At 38.4% G+C, this 13,677-nt stretch overlaps 47 non-coding genes across 47 annotated transcripts; all 47 read left to right on the top strand.

The window, feature by feature from the left end:
• The first annotated feature begins 136 nt into the window (after positions 1-136).
• Trnal-caa (transfer RNA leucine (anticodon CAA)) lies at positions 137-252 on the top strand. The gene is made up of 2 exons: positions 137-174; positions 207-252. It is a non-coding gene; the product is annotated as a tRNA-Leu (tRNA).
• A 130-nt stretch (positions 253-382) lies between these two features.
• Positions 383-498, top strand: Trnal-caa (transfer RNA leucine (anticodon CAA)). Its single transcript has 2 exons — positions 383-420; positions 453-498. It is a non-coding gene; the product is annotated as a tRNA-Leu (tRNA).
• Positions 499-632: 134 nt separating this feature from the next.
• Positions 633-748, top strand: Trnal-caa (transfer RNA leucine (anticodon CAA)). Its single transcript has 2 exons — positions 633-670; positions 703-748. It is a non-coding gene; the product is annotated as a tRNA-Leu (tRNA).
• A 130-nt stretch (positions 749-878) lies between these two features.
• On the top strand, positions 879-994 carry Trnal-caa (transfer RNA leucine (anticodon CAA)). The gene is made up of 2 exons: positions 879-916; positions 949-994. It is a non-coding gene; the product is annotated as a tRNA-Leu (tRNA).
• Positions 995-1,125: 131 nt separating this feature from the next.
• Positions 1,126-1,241, top strand: Trnal-caa (transfer RNA leucine (anticodon CAA)). Its single transcript has 2 exons — positions 1,126-1,163; positions 1,196-1,241. It is a non-coding gene; the product is annotated as a tRNA-Leu (tRNA).
• A 134-nt stretch (positions 1,242-1,375) lies between these two features.
• On the top strand, positions 1,376-1,491 carry Trnal-caa (transfer RNA leucine (anticodon CAA)). Its single transcript has 2 exons — positions 1,376-1,413; positions 1,446-1,491. It is a non-coding gene; the product is annotated as a tRNA-Leu (tRNA).
• Positions 1,492-1,621: 130 nt separating this feature from the next.
• Trnal-caa (transfer RNA leucine (anticodon CAA)) lies at positions 1,622-1,737 on the top strand. The gene is made up of 2 exons: positions 1,622-1,659; positions 1,692-1,737. It is a non-coding gene; the product is annotated as a tRNA-Leu (tRNA).
• A 134-nt stretch (positions 1,738-1,871) lies between these two features.
• Trnal-uaa (transfer RNA leucine (anticodon UAA)) lies at positions 1,872-1,987 on the top strand. Its single transcript has 2 exons — positions 1,872-1,909; positions 1,942-1,987. It is a non-coding gene; the product is annotated as a tRNA-Leu (tRNA).
• Positions 1,988-2,117: 130 nt separating this feature from the next.
• On the top strand, positions 2,118-2,233 carry Trnal-caa (transfer RNA leucine (anticodon CAA)). The gene is made up of 2 exons: positions 2,118-2,155; positions 2,188-2,233. It is a non-coding gene; the product is annotated as a tRNA-Leu (tRNA).
• Positions 2,234-2,363: 130 nt separating this feature from the next.
• Positions 2,364-2,479, top strand: Trnal-uaa (transfer RNA leucine (anticodon UAA)). The gene is made up of 2 exons: positions 2,364-2,401; positions 2,434-2,479. It is a non-coding gene; the product is annotated as a tRNA-Leu (tRNA).
• A 130-nt stretch (positions 2,480-2,609) lies between these two features.
• On the top strand, positions 2,610-2,725 carry Trnal-caa (transfer RNA leucine (anticodon CAA)). The gene is made up of 2 exons: positions 2,610-2,647; positions 2,680-2,725. It is a non-coding gene; the product is annotated as a tRNA-Leu (tRNA).
• Positions 2,726-2,855: 130 nt separating this feature from the next.
• On the top strand, positions 2,856-2,971 carry Trnal-caa (transfer RNA leucine (anticodon CAA)). Its single transcript has 2 exons — positions 2,856-2,893; positions 2,926-2,971. It is a non-coding gene; the product is annotated as a tRNA-Leu (tRNA).
• A 134-nt stretch (positions 2,972-3,105) lies between these two features.
• On the top strand, positions 3,106-3,221 carry Trnal-caa (transfer RNA leucine (anticodon CAA)). Its single transcript has 2 exons — positions 3,106-3,143; positions 3,176-3,221. It is a non-coding gene; the product is annotated as a tRNA-Leu (tRNA).
• Positions 3,222-3,598: 377 nt separating this feature from the next.
• Trnal-caa (transfer RNA leucine (anticodon CAA)) lies at positions 3,599-3,714 on the top strand. Its single transcript has 2 exons — positions 3,599-3,636; positions 3,669-3,714. It is a non-coding gene; the product is annotated as a tRNA-Leu (tRNA).
• A 134-nt stretch (positions 3,715-3,848) lies between these two features.
• Trnal-uaa (transfer RNA leucine (anticodon UAA)) lies at positions 3,849-3,964 on the top strand. Its single transcript has 2 exons — positions 3,849-3,886; positions 3,919-3,964. It is a non-coding gene; the product is annotated as a tRNA-Leu (tRNA).
• A 130-nt stretch (positions 3,965-4,094) lies between these two features.
• Trnal-caa (transfer RNA leucine (anticodon CAA)) lies at positions 4,095-4,210 on the top strand. The gene is made up of 2 exons: positions 4,095-4,132; positions 4,165-4,210. It is a non-coding gene; the product is annotated as a tRNA-Leu (tRNA).
• A 130-nt stretch (positions 4,211-4,340) lies between these two features.
• Trnal-caa (transfer RNA leucine (anticodon CAA)) lies at positions 4,341-4,456 on the top strand. Its single transcript has 2 exons — positions 4,341-4,378; positions 4,411-4,456. It is a non-coding gene; the product is annotated as a tRNA-Leu (tRNA).
• A 134-nt stretch (positions 4,457-4,590) lies between these two features.
• Trnal-caa (transfer RNA leucine (anticodon CAA)) lies at positions 4,591-4,706 on the top strand. The gene is made up of 2 exons: positions 4,591-4,628; positions 4,661-4,706. It is a non-coding gene; the product is annotated as a tRNA-Leu (tRNA).
• Positions 4,707-4,830: 124 nt separating this feature from the next.
• Trnal-caa (transfer RNA leucine (anticodon CAA)) lies at positions 4,831-4,946 on the top strand. The gene is made up of 2 exons: positions 4,831-4,868; positions 4,901-4,946. It is a non-coding gene; the product is annotated as a tRNA-Leu (tRNA).
• Positions 4,947-5,080: 134 nt separating this feature from the next.
• On the top strand, positions 5,081-5,196 carry Trnal-caa (transfer RNA leucine (anticodon CAA)). The gene is made up of 2 exons: positions 5,081-5,118; positions 5,151-5,196. It is a non-coding gene; the product is annotated as a tRNA-Leu (tRNA).
• A 130-nt stretch (positions 5,197-5,326) lies between these two features.
• Trnal-caa (transfer RNA leucine (anticodon CAA)) lies at positions 5,327-5,442 on the top strand. The gene is made up of 2 exons: positions 5,327-5,364; positions 5,397-5,442. It is a non-coding gene; the product is annotated as a tRNA-Leu (tRNA).
• Positions 5,443-5,572: 130 nt separating this feature from the next.
• Positions 5,573-5,688, top strand: Trnal-caa (transfer RNA leucine (anticodon CAA)). Its single transcript has 2 exons — positions 5,573-5,610; positions 5,643-5,688. It is a non-coding gene; the product is annotated as a tRNA-Leu (tRNA).
• A 130-nt stretch (positions 5,689-5,818) lies between these two features.
• On the top strand, positions 5,819-5,934 carry Trnal-uaa (transfer RNA leucine (anticodon UAA)). The gene is made up of 2 exons: positions 5,819-5,856; positions 5,889-5,934. It is a non-coding gene; the product is annotated as a tRNA-Leu (tRNA).
• A 134-nt stretch (positions 5,935-6,068) lies between these two features.
• Trnav-uac (transfer RNA valine (anticodon UAC)) lies at positions 6,069-6,184 on the top strand. The gene is made up of 2 exons: positions 6,069-6,106; positions 6,139-6,184. It is a non-coding gene; the product is annotated as a tRNA-Val (tRNA).
• Positions 6,185-6,318: 134 nt separating this feature from the next.
• Positions 6,319-6,434, top strand: Trnal-caa (transfer RNA leucine (anticodon CAA)). Its single transcript has 2 exons — positions 6,319-6,356; positions 6,389-6,434. It is a non-coding gene; the product is annotated as a tRNA-Leu (tRNA).
• A 134-nt stretch (positions 6,435-6,568) lies between these two features.
• Positions 6,569-6,684, top strand: Trnal-caa (transfer RNA leucine (anticodon CAA)). The gene is made up of 2 exons: positions 6,569-6,606; positions 6,639-6,684. It is a non-coding gene; the product is annotated as a tRNA-Leu (tRNA).
• A 124-nt stretch (positions 6,685-6,808) lies between these two features.
• Positions 6,809-6,924, top strand: Trnal-caa (transfer RNA leucine (anticodon CAA)). The gene is made up of 2 exons: positions 6,809-6,846; positions 6,879-6,924. It is a non-coding gene; the product is annotated as a tRNA-Leu (tRNA).
• Positions 6,925-7,308: 384 nt separating this feature from the next.
• Trnal-caa (transfer RNA leucine (anticodon CAA)) lies at positions 7,309-7,424 on the top strand. The gene is made up of 2 exons: positions 7,309-7,346; positions 7,379-7,424. It is a non-coding gene; the product is annotated as a tRNA-Leu (tRNA).
• A 134-nt stretch (positions 7,425-7,558) lies between these two features.
• Trnal-caa (transfer RNA leucine (anticodon CAA)) lies at positions 7,559-7,674 on the top strand. Its single transcript has 2 exons — positions 7,559-7,596; positions 7,629-7,674. It is a non-coding gene; the product is annotated as a tRNA-Leu (tRNA).
• Positions 7,675-8,308: 634 nt separating this feature from the next.
• On the top strand, positions 8,309-8,424 carry Trnal-caa (transfer RNA leucine (anticodon CAA)). The gene is made up of 2 exons: positions 8,309-8,346; positions 8,379-8,424. It is a non-coding gene; the product is annotated as a tRNA-Leu (tRNA).
• A 134-nt stretch (positions 8,425-8,558) lies between these two features.
• On the top strand, positions 8,559-8,674 carry Trnal-caa (transfer RNA leucine (anticodon CAA)). The gene is made up of 2 exons: positions 8,559-8,596; positions 8,629-8,674. It is a non-coding gene; the product is annotated as a tRNA-Leu (tRNA).
• Positions 8,675-8,808: 134 nt separating this feature from the next.
• Trnal-caa (transfer RNA leucine (anticodon CAA)) lies at positions 8,809-8,924 on the top strand. The gene is made up of 2 exons: positions 8,809-8,846; positions 8,879-8,924. It is a non-coding gene; the product is annotated as a tRNA-Leu (tRNA).
• Positions 8,925-9,307: 383 nt separating this feature from the next.
• On the top strand, positions 9,308-9,423 carry Trnal-caa (transfer RNA leucine (anticodon CAA)). The gene is made up of 2 exons: positions 9,308-9,345; positions 9,378-9,423. It is a non-coding gene; the product is annotated as a tRNA-Leu (tRNA).
• Positions 9,424-9,557: 134 nt separating this feature from the next.
• Positions 9,558-9,673, top strand: Trnal-caa (transfer RNA leucine (anticodon CAA)). Its single transcript has 2 exons — positions 9,558-9,595; positions 9,628-9,673. It is a non-coding gene; the product is annotated as a tRNA-Leu (tRNA).
• A 134-nt stretch (positions 9,674-9,807) lies between these two features.
• Positions 9,808-9,923, top strand: Trnal-caa (transfer RNA leucine (anticodon CAA)). Its single transcript has 2 exons — positions 9,808-9,845; positions 9,878-9,923. It is a non-coding gene; the product is annotated as a tRNA-Leu (tRNA).
• Positions 9,924-10,057: 134 nt separating this feature from the next.
• Trnal-caa (transfer RNA leucine (anticodon CAA)) lies at positions 10,058-10,173 on the top strand. The gene is made up of 2 exons: positions 10,058-10,095; positions 10,128-10,173. It is a non-coding gene; the product is annotated as a tRNA-Leu (tRNA).
• Positions 10,174-10,307: 134 nt separating this feature from the next.
• Trnal-caa (transfer RNA leucine (anticodon CAA)) lies at positions 10,308-10,423 on the top strand. The gene is made up of 2 exons: positions 10,308-10,345; positions 10,378-10,423. It is a non-coding gene; the product is annotated as a tRNA-Leu (tRNA).
• Positions 10,424-10,557: 134 nt separating this feature from the next.
• On the top strand, positions 10,558-10,673 carry Trnal-caa (transfer RNA leucine (anticodon CAA)). The gene is made up of 2 exons: positions 10,558-10,595; positions 10,628-10,673. It is a non-coding gene; the product is annotated as a tRNA-Leu (tRNA).
• A 134-nt stretch (positions 10,674-10,807) lies between these two features.
• On the top strand, positions 10,808-10,923 carry Trnal-caa (transfer RNA leucine (anticodon CAA)). The gene is made up of 2 exons: positions 10,808-10,845; positions 10,878-10,923. It is a non-coding gene; the product is annotated as a tRNA-Leu (tRNA).
• Positions 10,924-11,057: 134 nt separating this feature from the next.
• Positions 11,058-11,173, top strand: Trnal-caa (transfer RNA leucine (anticodon CAA)). The gene is made up of 2 exons: positions 11,058-11,095; positions 11,128-11,173. It is a non-coding gene; the product is annotated as a tRNA-Leu (tRNA).
• A 384-nt stretch (positions 11,174-11,557) lies between these two features.
• Positions 11,558-11,673, top strand: Trnal-caa (transfer RNA leucine (anticodon CAA)). Its single transcript has 2 exons — positions 11,558-11,595; positions 11,628-11,673. It is a non-coding gene; the product is annotated as a tRNA-Leu (tRNA).
• Positions 11,674-11,807: 134 nt separating this feature from the next.
• Positions 11,808-11,923, top strand: Trnal-caa (transfer RNA leucine (anticodon CAA)). The gene is made up of 2 exons: positions 11,808-11,845; positions 11,878-11,923. It is a non-coding gene; the product is annotated as a tRNA-Leu (tRNA).
• A 134-nt stretch (positions 11,924-12,057) lies between these two features.
• On the top strand, positions 12,058-12,173 carry Trnal-caa (transfer RNA leucine (anticodon CAA)). Its single transcript has 2 exons — positions 12,058-12,095; positions 12,128-12,173. It is a non-coding gene; the product is annotated as a tRNA-Leu (tRNA).
• A 134-nt stretch (positions 12,174-12,307) lies between these two features.
• Trnal-caa (transfer RNA leucine (anticodon CAA)) lies at positions 12,308-12,423 on the top strand. Its single transcript has 2 exons — positions 12,308-12,345; positions 12,378-12,423. It is a non-coding gene; the product is annotated as a tRNA-Leu (tRNA).
• A 384-nt stretch (positions 12,424-12,807) lies between these two features.
• On the top strand, positions 12,808-12,923 carry Trnal-caa (transfer RNA leucine (anticodon CAA)). Its single transcript has 2 exons — positions 12,808-12,845; positions 12,878-12,923. It is a non-coding gene; the product is annotated as a tRNA-Leu (tRNA).
• A 135-nt stretch (positions 12,924-13,058) lies between these two features.
• Positions 13,059-13,174, top strand: Trnal-caa (transfer RNA leucine (anticodon CAA)). Its single transcript has 2 exons — positions 13,059-13,096; positions 13,129-13,174. It is a non-coding gene; the product is annotated as a tRNA-Leu (tRNA).
• Positions 13,175-13,309: 135 nt separating this feature from the next.
• Trnal-caa (transfer RNA leucine (anticodon CAA)) lies at positions 13,310-13,425 on the top strand. Its single transcript has 2 exons — positions 13,310-13,347; positions 13,380-13,425. It is a non-coding gene; the product is annotated as a tRNA-Leu (tRNA).
• Positions 13,426-13,677: the final 252 nt, after the last annotated feature.

Genomic DNA, 13,677 nt, shown 5'->3' on the forward strand with positions numbered 1-13,677 from the left:
CTGTCAGCGTGTCTTTTTAAAATTTCATTTCTAGTTGCATTCAATAAACTTAATAAATCTTTTAATATAAGAATCAAATTTAAAATTCCGCCTTGTAAGATTTCATTGAAGGTGAATAATTATAGTTCGCAGATGTGTCAGGATGGCCGAGCGGTCTAAGGCGCCAGACTCAAGATGTGTCTTGCTCTGTTGCAGAGTGTTGAGTGTTCTGGTCCACGAATATGGGCGTGGGTTCGAATCCCACTTCTGTCAGCGTGTCTTTTTAAAATTTCATTTCTAGTTGCATTCAATAAACTTAATAAATCTTTTAATATAAGAATCAAATTTAAAATTCCGCCTTGTAAGATTTCATTGAAGGTGAATAATTATAGTTCGCAGATGTGTCAGGATGGCCGAGCGGTCTAAAGCGCCAGACTCAAGATGTGTCTTGCTCTGTTGCAGAGTGTTGAGTGTTCTGGTCCAAGAATATGGGCGTGGGTTCGAATCCCACTTCTGACATCGTGTCTTTTTAAAATTTCATTTCTAGTTGCATTCAATAAACTTAATAAATCTTTTAATATAAGAATCAAATTTAAAATTACGCCTTGTAAGATTTCATTGAAGGTGAATAATTATAGATCTTTCGCAGATGTGTCAGGATGGCCGAGCGGTCTAAGGCGCCAGACTCAAGATGTGTCTTGCTCTGTTGCAGAGTGTTGAGTGTTCTGGTCCACGAATGTGGGCGTGGGTTCGAATCCCACTTCTGATATCGTGTCTTTTTAAAATTTCATTTCTAGTTGCATTCAATAAACTTAATAAATCTTTTAATATAAGAATCTAATTTAAAATTCCGCCTTGTAAGATTTCATTGAAGGTGAATAATTATAGTTCGCAGATGTGTCAGGATGGCCGAGCGGTCTAAGGCGCCAGACTCAAGATGTGTCTTGCTCTGTTGCAGAGTGTTGAGTGTTCTGGTCCACGAATGTGTGCGTGGGTTCGAATCCCACTTCTGACAGCGTGTCTTTTTAAAATTTCATTTCTAGTTGCATTCAATAAACTTAATAAATCTTTTAATATAAGAATCTAATTTAAAATTCCGCCTTGTAAGATTTCATTGAAAAGTGAATAATTATAGTTCGCAGATGTGTCAGGATGGCCGAGCGGTCTAAGGCGCCAGACTCAAGATGTGTCTTGCTCTGTAGCAGAGTGTTGAGTGTTCTGGTCCACGAATATGGGCGTGGGTTCGAATCCCACTTCTGACATCGTGTCTTTTTAAAATTTCATTTCTAGTTGCATTCAATAAACTTAATAAATCTTTTAATATAAGAATCCAATTTAACATTACGCCTTGTAAGATTTCATTGAAGGTGAATAATTATAGATCTTTCGCAGATGTGTCAGGATGGCCGAGCGGTCTAAGGCGCCAGACTCAAGATGTGTCTTGCTCTGTTGCAGAGTGTTGAGTGTTCTGGTCCACGAATGTGGGCGTGGGTTCGAATCCCACTTCTGATATCGTGTCTTTTTAAAATTTCATTTCTAGTTGCATTCAATAAACTTAATAAATCTTTTAATATAAGAATCTAATTTAAAATTCCGCCTTGTAAGATTTCATTGAAGGTGAATAATTATAGTTCGCAGATGTGTCAGGATGGCCGAGCGGTCTAAGGCTCCAGACTCAAGATGTGTCTTGCTCTGTTGCAGAGTGTTGTGTGTTCTGGTCCACGAATGTGGGCGTGGCTTCGAATCCCACTTCTGACATCGTGTCTTTTTAAAATTTCATTTCTAGTTGCATTCAATAAACTTAATAAATCTTTTAATATAAGAATCCAATTTAACATTACGCCTTGTAAGATTTCATTGAAGGTGAATAATTATTGATCTTTCGCAGATGTGTCAGGATGGCCGAGCGGTCTAAGGCGCCAGACTTAAGATGTGTCTTGCTCTGTTGCAGAGTGTTGAGTGTTCTGGTCCACGAATGTGGGCGTGGGTTCGAATCCCACTTCTGACATCGTGTCTTTTTAAAATTTTATTTCTAGTTGCATTCAATAAACTTAATAAATCTTTTAATATAAGAATCTAATTTAAAATTCCGCCTTGTAAGATTTCATTGAAGGTGAATAATTATAGTTCGCAGATGTGTCAGGATGGCCGAGCGGTCTAAGGCGCCAGACTCAAGATGTGTCTTACTCTGTTGCAGAGTGTTGCGAGTTCTGGTCCACGAATATGGGCGTGGGTTCGAATCCCACTTCTGACATCGTGTCTTTTTAAAATTTCATTTCTAGTTGCATTCAATAAACTTAATAAATCTTTTAATATAAGAATCAAATTTAAAATTCCGCCTTGTAAGATTTCATTGAAGGTGAATAATTATAGTTCGCAGATGTGTCAGGATGGCCGAGCGGTCTAAGGCGCCAGACTTAAGATGTGTCTTGCTCTGTTGCAGAGTGTTGAGTGTTCTGGTCCACGAATGTGGGCGTGGGTTCGAATCCCACTTCTGTCAGCGTGTCTTTTTAAAATTTCATTTCTAGTTGCATTCAATAAACTTAATAAATCTTTTAATATAAGAATCAAATTTAAAATTCCGCCTTGTAAGATTTCATTGAAGGTGAATAATTATAGTTCGCAGATGTGTCAGGATGGCCGAGCGGTCTAAGGCGCCAGACTCAAGATGTGTCTTGCTCTGTTGCAGAGTGTTGAGTGTTCTGGTCCACGAATATGGGCGTGGGTTCGAATCCCACTTCTGACATCGTGTCTTTTTAAAATTTCATTTCTAGTTGCATTCAATAAACTTATTAAATCTTTTAATATAAGAATCAAATTTAAAATTCCGCCTTGTAAGATTTCATTGAAGGTGAATAATTATAGTTCGCAGATGTGTCAGGATGGCCGAGCGGTCTAAAGCGCCAGACTCAAGATGTGTCTTGCTCTGTTGCAGAGTGTTGAGTGTTCTGGTCCAAGAATATGGGCGTGGGTTCGAATCCCACTTCTGACATCGTGTCTTTTTAAAATTTCATTTCTAGTTGCATTCAATAAACTTAATAAATCTTTTAATATAAGAATCAAATTTAAAATTACGCCTTGTAAGATTTCATTGAAGGTGAATAATTATAGATCTTTCGCAGATGTGTCAGGATGGCCGAGCGGTCTAAGGCGCCAGACTCAAGATGTGTCTTGCTCTGTTGCAGAGTGTTGAGTGTTCTGGTCCACGAATGTGGGCGTGGGTTCGAATCCCACTTCTGATATCGTGTCTTTTTAAAATTTCATTTCTAGTTGCATTCAATAAACTTAATAAATCTTTTAATATAAGAATCTAATTTAAAATTCCGCCTTGTAAGATTTCATTGAAGGTGAATAATTATAGTTCGCAGATGTGTCAGGATGGCCGAGCGGTCTAAGGCGCCAGACTCAAGATGTGTCTTGCTCTGTTGCAGAGTGTTGAGTGTTCTGGTCCACGAATGTGTGCGTGAGTTCGAATCCCACTTCTGACAGCGTGTCTTTTTAAAATTTCATTTCTAGTTGCATTCAATAAACTTAATAAATCTTTTAATATAAGAATCTAATTTAAAATTCCGCCTTGTAAGATTTCATTGAAAACTGAATAATTATAGTTCGCAGATGTGTCAGGATGGCCGAGCGGTCTAAGGCGCCAGACTCAAGATGTGTCTTGCTCTGTAGCAGAGTGTTGAGTGTTCTGGTCCACGAATATGGGCGTGGGTTCGAATCCCACTTCTGACATCGTGTCTTTTTAAAATTTCATTTCTATTTGCATTCAATAAACTTAATAAATCTTTTAATATAAGAATCAAATTTTAAATTACGCCTTGTAAGATTTCATTGAAGGTGAATAATTATAGATCTTTCGCAGATTTGTCAGGATGGCCGAGCGGTCTAAGGCGCCAGACTTAAGATGTGTCTTGCTCTGTTGCAGAGTATTGAGTGTTCTGGTCCACGAATGTGGGCGTGGGTTCGAATCCCACTTCTGTCAGCGTGTCTTTTTAAAATTTCATTTCTAGTTGCATTCAATAAACTTAATAAATCTTTTAATATAAGAATCAAATTTAAAATTCCGCCTTGTAAGATTTCATTGAAGGTGAATAATTATAGTTCGCAGATGTGTCAGGATGGCCGAGCGGTCTAAGGCGCCAGACTCAAGATGTGTCTTGCTCTGTTGCAGAGTGTTGAGTGTTCTGGTCCACGAATATGGGCGTGGGTTCGAATCCCACTTCTGACATCGTGTCTTTTTAAAATTTCATTTCTAGTTGCATTCAATAAACTTAATAAATCTTTTAATATAAGAATCAAATTTAAAATTCCGCCTTGTAAGATTTCATTGAAGGTGAATAATTATAGTTCGCAGATGTGTCAGGATGGCCGAGCGGTCTAAAGCGCCAGACTCAAGATGTGTCTTGCTCTGTTGCAGAGTGTTGAGTGTTCTGGTCCACGAATGTGGGCGTGGGTTCGAATCCCACTTCTGACATCGTGTCTTTTTAAAATTTCATTTCTAGTTGCATTCAATAAACTTAATAAATCTTTTAATATTAGAATCAAATTTAAAATTCCGCCTTGTAAGATTTCATTGAAGGTGAATAATTATAGATCTTTCGCAGATGTGTCAGGATGGCCGAGCGGTCTAAGGCGCCAGACTCAAGATGTGTCTTGCTCTGTTGCAGAGTGTTGATTGTTCTGGTCCACGAATGTGGGCGTGGGTTCGAATCCCACTTCTGACATCGTGTCTTCTAAAATTTCATTTCTAGTTGCATTTAATAAATCTTTTAATATAAGAATCAAATTTAAAATTACGCCTTGTAAGATTTCATTGAAAGTGAATAATTATAGATCTTTCGCAGATGTGTCAGGATGGCCGAGGGGTCTAAGGCGCCAGACTCAAGATGTGTCTTGCTCTGTTGCAGAGTGTTGAGTGTTCTGGTCCACGAATGTGGGCGTGGGTTCGAATCCCACTTCTGACATCGTCTCATTTTAAAATTTCATTTTTAGTTGCATTCAATAAACTTAATAAATCTTTTAATATAAGAATCAAATTTAAAATTCCGCCTTGTAAGATTTCATTGAAGGTGAATAATTATAGATCTTTCGCAGATGTGTCAGGATGGCCGAGCGGTCTAAGGCGCCAGACTCAAGATGTGTCTTGCTCTGTTGCAGAGTGTTGAGTGTTCTGGTCCACGAATGTGTGCGTGGGTTCGAATCCCACTTCTGACAGCGTGTCTTTTTAAAATTTCATTTCTAGTTGCATTCAATAAACTTAATAAATCTTTTAATATAAGAATCTAATTTAAAATTCCGCCTTGTAAGATTTCATTGAAGGTGAATAATTATAGTTCGCAGATGTGTCAGGATGGCCGAGTGGTCTAAGGCGCCAGACTCAAGATGTGTCTTGCTCTGTTGCAGAGTGTTGAGTGTTCTGGTCCACGAATGTGTGCGTGGGTTCGAATCCCACTTCTGACAGCGTGTCTTTTTAAAATTTCATTTCTAATTGCATTCAATAAACTTAATAAATCTTTTAATTTAAGAATCTAATTTAAAATTCCGCCTTGTAAGATTTCATTGAAGGTGAATAATTATAGTTCGCAGATGTGTCAGGATGGCCGAGCGGTCTAAGGCGCCAGACTCAAGATGTGTCTTGCTCTGTTGCAGAGTGTTGAGTGTTCTGGTCCACGAATATGGGCGTGGGTTCGAATCCCACTTCTGACATCGTGTCTTTTTAAAATTTCATTTCTAGTTGCATTCAATAAACTTAATAAATCTTTTAATATAAGAATCAAATTTAAAATTCCGCCTTGTAAGATTTCATTGAAGGTGAATAATTATAGTTCGCAGATGTGTCAGGATGGCCGAGCGGTCTAAGGCGCCAGACTTAAGATGTGTCTTGCTCTGTTGCAGAGTGTTGAGTGTTCTGGTCCACGAATATGGGCGTGGGTTCGAATCCCACTTCTGACATCGTGTCTTTTTAAAATTTCATTTCTAGTTGCATTCAATAAACTTAATAAATCTTTTAATATAAGAATCAAATTTTAAATTACGCCTTGTAAGATTTCATTGAAGGTGAATAATTATAGATCTTTCGCAGATTTGTCAGGATGGCCGAGCGGTCTAAGACGCCAGACTTACGATGTGTCTTGCTCTGTTGCAGAGTGTTGAGTGTTCTGGTCCACGAATGTGGGCGTGGGTTCGAATCCCACTTCTGACATCGTATCTTTTTAAAATTTCATTTCTAGTTGCATTCAATAAACTTAATAAATCTTTTAATATAAGAATCAAATTTAAAATTACGCCTTGTAAGATTTCATTGAAGGTGAATAATTATTGATATTTCGCAGATGTGTCAGGATGGCCGAGCGGTCTAAGGCGCCAGACTCAAGATGTGTCTTGCTCTGTTGCAGAGTGTTGAGTGTTCTGGTCCACGAATGTGGGCGTGGGTTCGAATCCCACTTCTGACATCATGTATTTTTAAAATTTCATTTCTAGTTGCATTCAATAAACTTAATAAATCTTTTAATATAAGAATCAAATTTAAAATTCCGCCTTGTAAGATTTCATTGAAGGTGAATAATTATAGATCTTTCGCAGATGTGTCAGGATGGCCGAGCGGTCTAAGGCGCCAGACTCAAGATGTGTCTTGCTCTGTTGCAGAGTGTTGATTGTTCTGGTCCACGAATGTGGGCGTGGGTTCGAATCCCACTTCTGACATCGTGTCTTCTAAAATTTCATTTCTAGTTGCATTTAATAAATCTTTTAATATAAGAATCAAATTTAAAATTACGCCTTGTAAGATTTCATTGAAAGTGAATAATTATAAATCTTTCGCAGATGTGTCAGGATGGCCGAGGGGTCTAAGGCGCCAGACTCAAGATGTGTCTTGCTCTGTTGCAGAGTGTTGAGTGTTCTGGTCCACGAATGTGGGCGTGGGTTCGAATCCCACTTCCGACATCGTCTCATTTTAAAATTTCATTTCTAGTTGCATTCAATAAACTTAATAAATCTTTTAATATAAGAATCAAATTTAAATTTCCGCCTTGTAAGATTTCATTGAAGGTGAATAATTATAGATCTTTCGCAGATGTGTCAAGATGGCCGAGCGGTCTAAGGCGCCAGACTCAAGATGTGTCTTGCTCTGTTGCAGAGTGTTGAATGTTCTGGTCCACGAATGTGGGCGTGGGTTTGAATCCCACTTCAGACAGCGTGTCTTTTTAAAATTTCATTTCTAGTTGCATTCAATAAACTTAATAAATCTTTTAATATAAGAATCAAATTTAAAATTCCGCCTTGTAAGATTTCATTGAAGGTGAATAATTATAGATCTTTTGCAGACGTGTCAGGATGGCCGAGCGGTCTAAGGCGCCAGACTCAAGATGTGTTTTGCTCTGTTGCAGAGTATTGAGTGTTCTGGTCAACGCATGTGGGCGTGGGTTCGAATCTCACTTCTGACATCGTGTCTTTTTAAAATTTTATTTCTAGTTGCATTCAATAAACTTAATAAATCTTTTAATATAAGAATCAAATTTAAAATTCCGCCTCTTAAGATTTCATTGAAGGTGAATAATTATAGATCTTTCTCAGATGTGTCAGGATGGCCGAGCGGTCTAAGGCGCCAGACTCAAGATGTGTCTTGCTCTGTTGCAGAGTGTTGAGTGTTCTGGTCCACGCATGTGGGCGTGGGTTCGAATCCCACTTCTGACATCATGTCTTTTTAAAATTTCATTTCTAGTTGCATTCAATAAACTTAATAAATCTTTTAATATAAGAATCAAATTTAAAATTACACCTTGTAAGATTTCATTGAAGGTGAATAATTATAGATCTTTCGCAGCTGTGTCAGGATGGCCGAGGGGTCTAAGGCGTCAGAATCAAGATGTGTCTTGCTCTGTTGCAGAGTGTTGAGTGTTCTGGTCCACGAATGTGGGCGTGGGTTCGAATCCCACTTCCGACATCGTCTCATTTTAAAATTTCATTTCTAGTTGCATTCAATAAACTTAATAAATCTTTTAATATAAGAATCAAATTTAAAATTCCGCCTTGTAAGATTTCATTGAAGGTGAATAATTATAGATCTTTCGCAGATGTGTCAGGATGGCCGAGCGGTCTAAGGCGCCAGACTCAAGATGTGTCTTGCTCTGTTGCAGAGTGTTGAATGTTCTGGTCCACGAATGTGGGCGTTGGTTTGAATCCCACTTCAGACAGCGTGTCTTTTTAAAATTTCATTTCTAGTTGCATTCAATAAACTTAATCAATCTTTTAATATAAGAATCAAATTTAAAATTCCGCCTTGTAAGATTTCATTGAAGGTGAATAATTATAGATCTTTCGCAGACGTGTCAGGATGGCCGAGCGGTCTAAGGCGCCAGACTCAAGATGTGTTTTGCTCTGTTGCAGAGTATTGAGTGTTCTGGTCAACGCATGTGGGCGTGGGTTCGAATCCCACTTCTGACATCGTGTCTTTTTAAAATTTTATTTCTAGTTGCATTCAATAAACTTAATAAATCTTTTAATATAAGAATCAAATTTAAAATTCCGCCTCTTAAGATTTCATTGAAGGTGAATAATTATAGATCTTTCTCAGATGTGTCAGGATGGCCGAGCGGTCTGAGGCGCCAGACTCAAGATGTGTCTTGCTCTGTTGCAGAGTGTTGAGTGTTCTGGTCCACGCATGTGGGCGTGGGTTCGAAACCCACTTCTGACATCATGTCCTTTTAAAATTTCATTTCTAGTTGCATTCAATAAACTTAATAAATCTTTTAATATAAGAATCAAATTTAAAATTACACCTTGTAAGATTTCATTGAAGGTGAATAATTATAGATCTTTCGCAGCTGTGTCAGGATGGCCGAGGGGTCTAAGGCGCCAGAATCAAGATGTGTCTTGCTCTGTTGCAGAGTGTTGAGTGTTCTGGTCCACGAATGTGGGCGTGGGTTCGAATCCCACTTCTGACAGCGTGTCTTTTTAAAATTTCATTTCTAGTTGCATTCAATAAACTTAATAAATCTTTTAATATAAGAATCAAATTTAAAATTCCGCCTTGTAAGATTTCTTTGAAGGTGAATAATTATAGATCTTTCGCAGATGTGTCAGGATGGCCGAGCGGTCTATTTCGCCAGACTCAAGATGTGTCTTGCTCTGTTGCAGAGTGTTCAGTGTTCTGGTCCACGAATGTGGGCGTGGGTTCGAATCCCACTTCTGACATCGTGTCTTCTAAAATTTCATTTCTAGTTGCATTCAATAAACTTAATAAATCTTTTAATATAAGAATCAAATTTAAAATTACGCCTTGTAAGATTTCATTGAAAGTGAATAATTATAGATCTTTCGCAGATGTGTCAGGATGGCCGAGGGGTCTAAGGCGCCAGACTCAAAATGTGGCTTGCTCTGTTGCAGAGTGTTGAGTGTTCTGGTCCACGAATGTGGGCGTGGGTTCGAATCCCACTTCTGACATCGTCTCATTTTAAAATTTCATTTCTAGTTGCATTCAATAAACTTAATAAATCTTTTAATATAAGAATCAAATTTAAAATTCCGCCTTGTAAGATTTCATTGAAGGTGAATAATTATAGATCTTTCGCAGATGTGTCAGGATGGCCGAGCGGTCTAAGGCGCCAGACTCAAGATGTGTCTTGCTCTGTTGCAGAGTGTTGAGTGTTCTGGTCAACGAATGTGGGCGTGGGTTCGAATCCCACTTCAGACATCGTGTCTTTTTAAAATTTTATTTCTAGTTGCATTCAATAAACTTAATAAATCTTTTAATATAAGAATCAAATTTAAAATTCCGCCTCTTAAGATTTCATTGAAGGTGAATAATTATAGATCTTTCGCAGATGTGTCAGGATGGCCGAGCGGTCTAAGGCGCCAGACTCAAGATGTGTCTTGCTCTGTTGCAGAGTGTTGAGTGTTCTGGTCCACGAATGTGGGCGTGGGTTCGAATCCCACTTCTGACATCATGTCTTTTTAAAATTTCATTTCTAGTTGCATTCAATAAACTTAATAAATCTTTTAATATAAGAATCAAATTTAAAATTCCGCCTCTTAAGATTTCATTGAAGGTGAATAATTATAGATCTTTCTCAGATGTGTCAGGATGGCCGAGCGGTCTAAGGCGCCAGACTCAAGATGTGTCTTGCTCTGTTGCAGAGTGTTGAGTGTTCTGGTCCACGAATGTGGGCGTGGGTTCGAATCCCACTTATGACATCAAGTCTTTTTAAAATTTCATTTCTAGTTGCATTCAATAAACTTAATAAATCTTTTAATATAAGAATCAAATTTAAAATTACGCCTTGTAAGATTTCATTGAAAGTGAATAATTATAGATCTTTCGCAGATGTGTCAGGATGGCCGAGGGAACTAAGGCGCCAGACTCAAGATGTGGCTTGCTCTGTTGCAGAGTGTTGAGTGTTCTGGTCCACGAATGTGGGCGTGGGTTCGAATCCCACTTCTGACATCGTCTCATTTTAAAATTTCATTTCTGGTTGCATTCAATAAACTTAATAAATCTTTTAATATAAGAATCAAATTTAAAATTCCGCCTTGTAAGATTTCATTGAAGGTGAATAATTATAGATCTTTCGCAGATGTGTCAGGATGGCCGAGCGGTCTAAGGCGCCAGACTCAAGATGTGTCTTGCTCTGTTGCAGAGTGTTGAGTGTTCTGGTCAACGAATGTGGGCGTGGGTTCGAATCCCACTTCAGACATCGTGTCTTTTTAAAATTTTATTTCTAGTTGCATTCAATAAACTTAATAAATCTTTTAATATAAGAATCAAATTTAAAATTCCGCCTCTTAAGATTTCATTGAAGGTGAATAATTATAGATCTTTCTCAGATGTGTCAGGATGGCCGAGCGGTCTAAGGCGCCAGACTCAAGATGTGTCTTGCTCTGTTGCAGAGTGTTGAGTGTTCTGGTCCACGAATGTGGTCGTGGGTTCGAATCCCACTTCTGACATCATGTCTTTTTAAAATTTCATTTCTAGTTGCATTCAATAAACTTAATAAATCTTTTAATATAAGAATCAAATTTAAAATTCCGCCTCTTAAGATTTCATTGAAGGTGAATAATTATAGATCTTTCTCAGATGTGTCAGGATGGCCGAGCAGTCTAAGGCGCCAGACTCAAGATGTGTCTTGCTCTGTTGCAGAGTGTTGAGTGTTCTGGTCCACGAATGTGGGCGTGGGTTCGAATCCCACTTCTGACATCAAGTCTTTTTAAAATTTCATTTCTAGTTGCATTCAATAAACTTAATAAATCTTTTAATATAAGAATCAAATTTAAAATTACACCTTGTAAGATTTCATTGAAGGTGAATAATTATAGATCTTTCGCAGCTGTGTCATGATCTCCGAGGGGTCTAAGGCGCCAGACTCAAGATGTGTCTTGCTCTGTTGCAGAGTGTTGAGTGTTCTGGTCCACGAATGTGGGCGCGGGTTCGAATCCCACTTCTGCCATCGTGTCTTTTTAAAATTTCATTTCTAGTTGCATTCAATAAACTTAATAAATCTTTTAATATAAGAATCAAATTTAAAATTACGCCTTGTAAGATTTCATTGAAGGTGAATAATTATAGATCTTTCGCAGATGTGTCAGGATGGCCGAGGGGTCTAAGGCGCCAGACTCAAGATGTGTTTTGCTCTGTTGCAGAGTGTTGAGTGTTCTGGTCCACGAATGTGGGCGTGGGTTCGAATCCCACTTCTGACATCGTGTCTTTTTAAAATTTCATTTCTAGTTGCATTCAATAAACTTAATAAATCTTTCAATATAAGAATCAAATTTAAAATTCCGCCTTGTAAGATTTCATTGAAGGTGAATAATTATAGATCTTTCGGAGATGTGTCAGGATGGCCGAGCGGTCTAAGGCGCCAGACTCAAGATGTGTCTTGCTCTGTTGCAGAGTGTTGAGTGTTCTGGTCCACGAATGTGGGCGTGGGTTCAAATCCCACTTCTGACATCGTGGCATTTTAAAATTGCATTTCTAGTTGCATTCAATAAACTTAATAAATCTTTTAATATAAGAATCAAATTTAAAATTCCGCCTTGTAAGATTTCATTGAAGGTGAATAATTATAGATCTTTCGCAGCTGTGTCAGGATGGCCGAGGGGTCTAAGGCGCCAGACTCAAGATGTGTCTTGCTCTGTTGCAGAGTGTCGAGTGTTCTGGTCCACGAATGTGGGCGTGGGTTCGAATCCCACTTCTGACATCGTGTCTTTTTAAAATTTCATTTCTAGTTGCATTCAATAAACTTAATAAATCTTTTAATATAAGAATCAAATTTAAAATTCCGCCTTGTAAGATTTCATTGAAGGTGAATAATTATAGATCTTTCGGAGATGTGTCAGGATGGCCGAGGGGTCTAAGGCGCTAGACTCAAGATGTGTCTTGCTCTGTTGCAGAGTGTTGAGTGGTCTGGTCCACGAATGTGGGCGTGGGTTCGAATCCCACTTCTGACATCGTGTCATTTTAAAATTTCATTTCTAGTTGCATTCAATAAACTTAATAAATCTTTTAATATAAGAATCAAATTTAAAATTCCGCCTTGTAAGATTTCATTGAAGGTGAATAATTATAGATCTTTCGCAGATGTGTCAGGATGGCCGAGCGGTCTAAGGCGCCAGACTCAAGATGTGTTTTGCTCTGTTGCGGAGTGTTGAGTTTTCTGGTCCACGAATGCGGGTGTGTGTTCGAATGCCACTTCTGACATCGTCTCATTTTAAAATTTTTTTTCTAGTTGCATTTAGTTAACTAAATAAATCTTTGAATATAAGAATCAAATTTAAAAGTCCGCCTTGTAAGATTTCGTTGAAATTGAATAATTATAGATCATTCGCAGAAGTGTCAGGATGGCCGAGCGGTCTAAGGAGCCAGACTCAAGATGCGTCTTGCTCTGTTGCAGAGTGATGAGTGTTCTGGTCCACGAATGCGGGCGTGGGTTCGAATCCCACTTCTGACATCGTCTCATTTTAAAATTTTATTTCTAGTTGCATTTAGTTGAACTAAATAAATCTTTTAATATAAGAGACAAATTTCAAATTGCGCGTTGTAAGATTTCATTCTAGCTGGATTATTATAGATCATTCGCAGAAGTGTCAGGATGGCCGAGCGGTCTAAGGCGCCAGACTCAAGATTCGTCTTGCTCTGTTGCAGAGTGTTGAGTGTTCTGGTCCACGAATGCGGGCGTGGGTTCGAATCCCACTTCTGATATCGTCTCATTTTAAAATTTTATTTCTAGTGGCATTTAGTTGAACTAAATAAATCTTTTAATATAAGAGACAAATTTCAAATTGCGCGTTGTAAGATTTCATTCTAGCTGGATTATTATAGATCATTCGCAGAAGTGTCAGGATGGCCGAGCGGTCTAAGGCGCCAGACTCAAGATGCGTTTTGCTCTGTTGCAGAGTGTTGAGTGTTCTGGTCCACGAATGCGGGCGTGGGTTTGAATCCCACTTCTGACATCGTCTCATTTTAAAATTTTATTTCTAGTTGCATTTAGTTGAACTAAATAAATCTTTTAATATAAGAGACAAATTTCAAATTGCGCGTTGTAAGATTTCATTCTAGCTGGATTATTATAGATAATTCGCAGAAGTGTCAGGTTGGCCGAGCGGTCTAAGTCGCCAGACTCAAGATGCGTCTTGCTCTGTTGCAGAGTGTTGAGTGTTCTGGTCCACGAATGTGGGCGTGGGTTCGAATCCCATTTCTGACAT

This window comes from Argiope bruennichi, chromosome 10 (genome assembly GCF_947563725.1).
Source record: "Argiope bruennichi chromosome 10, qqArgBrue1.1, whole genome shotgun sequence".
NCBI classification, from domain to species: domain Eukaryota; kingdom Metazoa; phylum Arthropoda; class Arachnida; order Araneae; family Araneidae; genus Argiope; species Argiope bruennichi.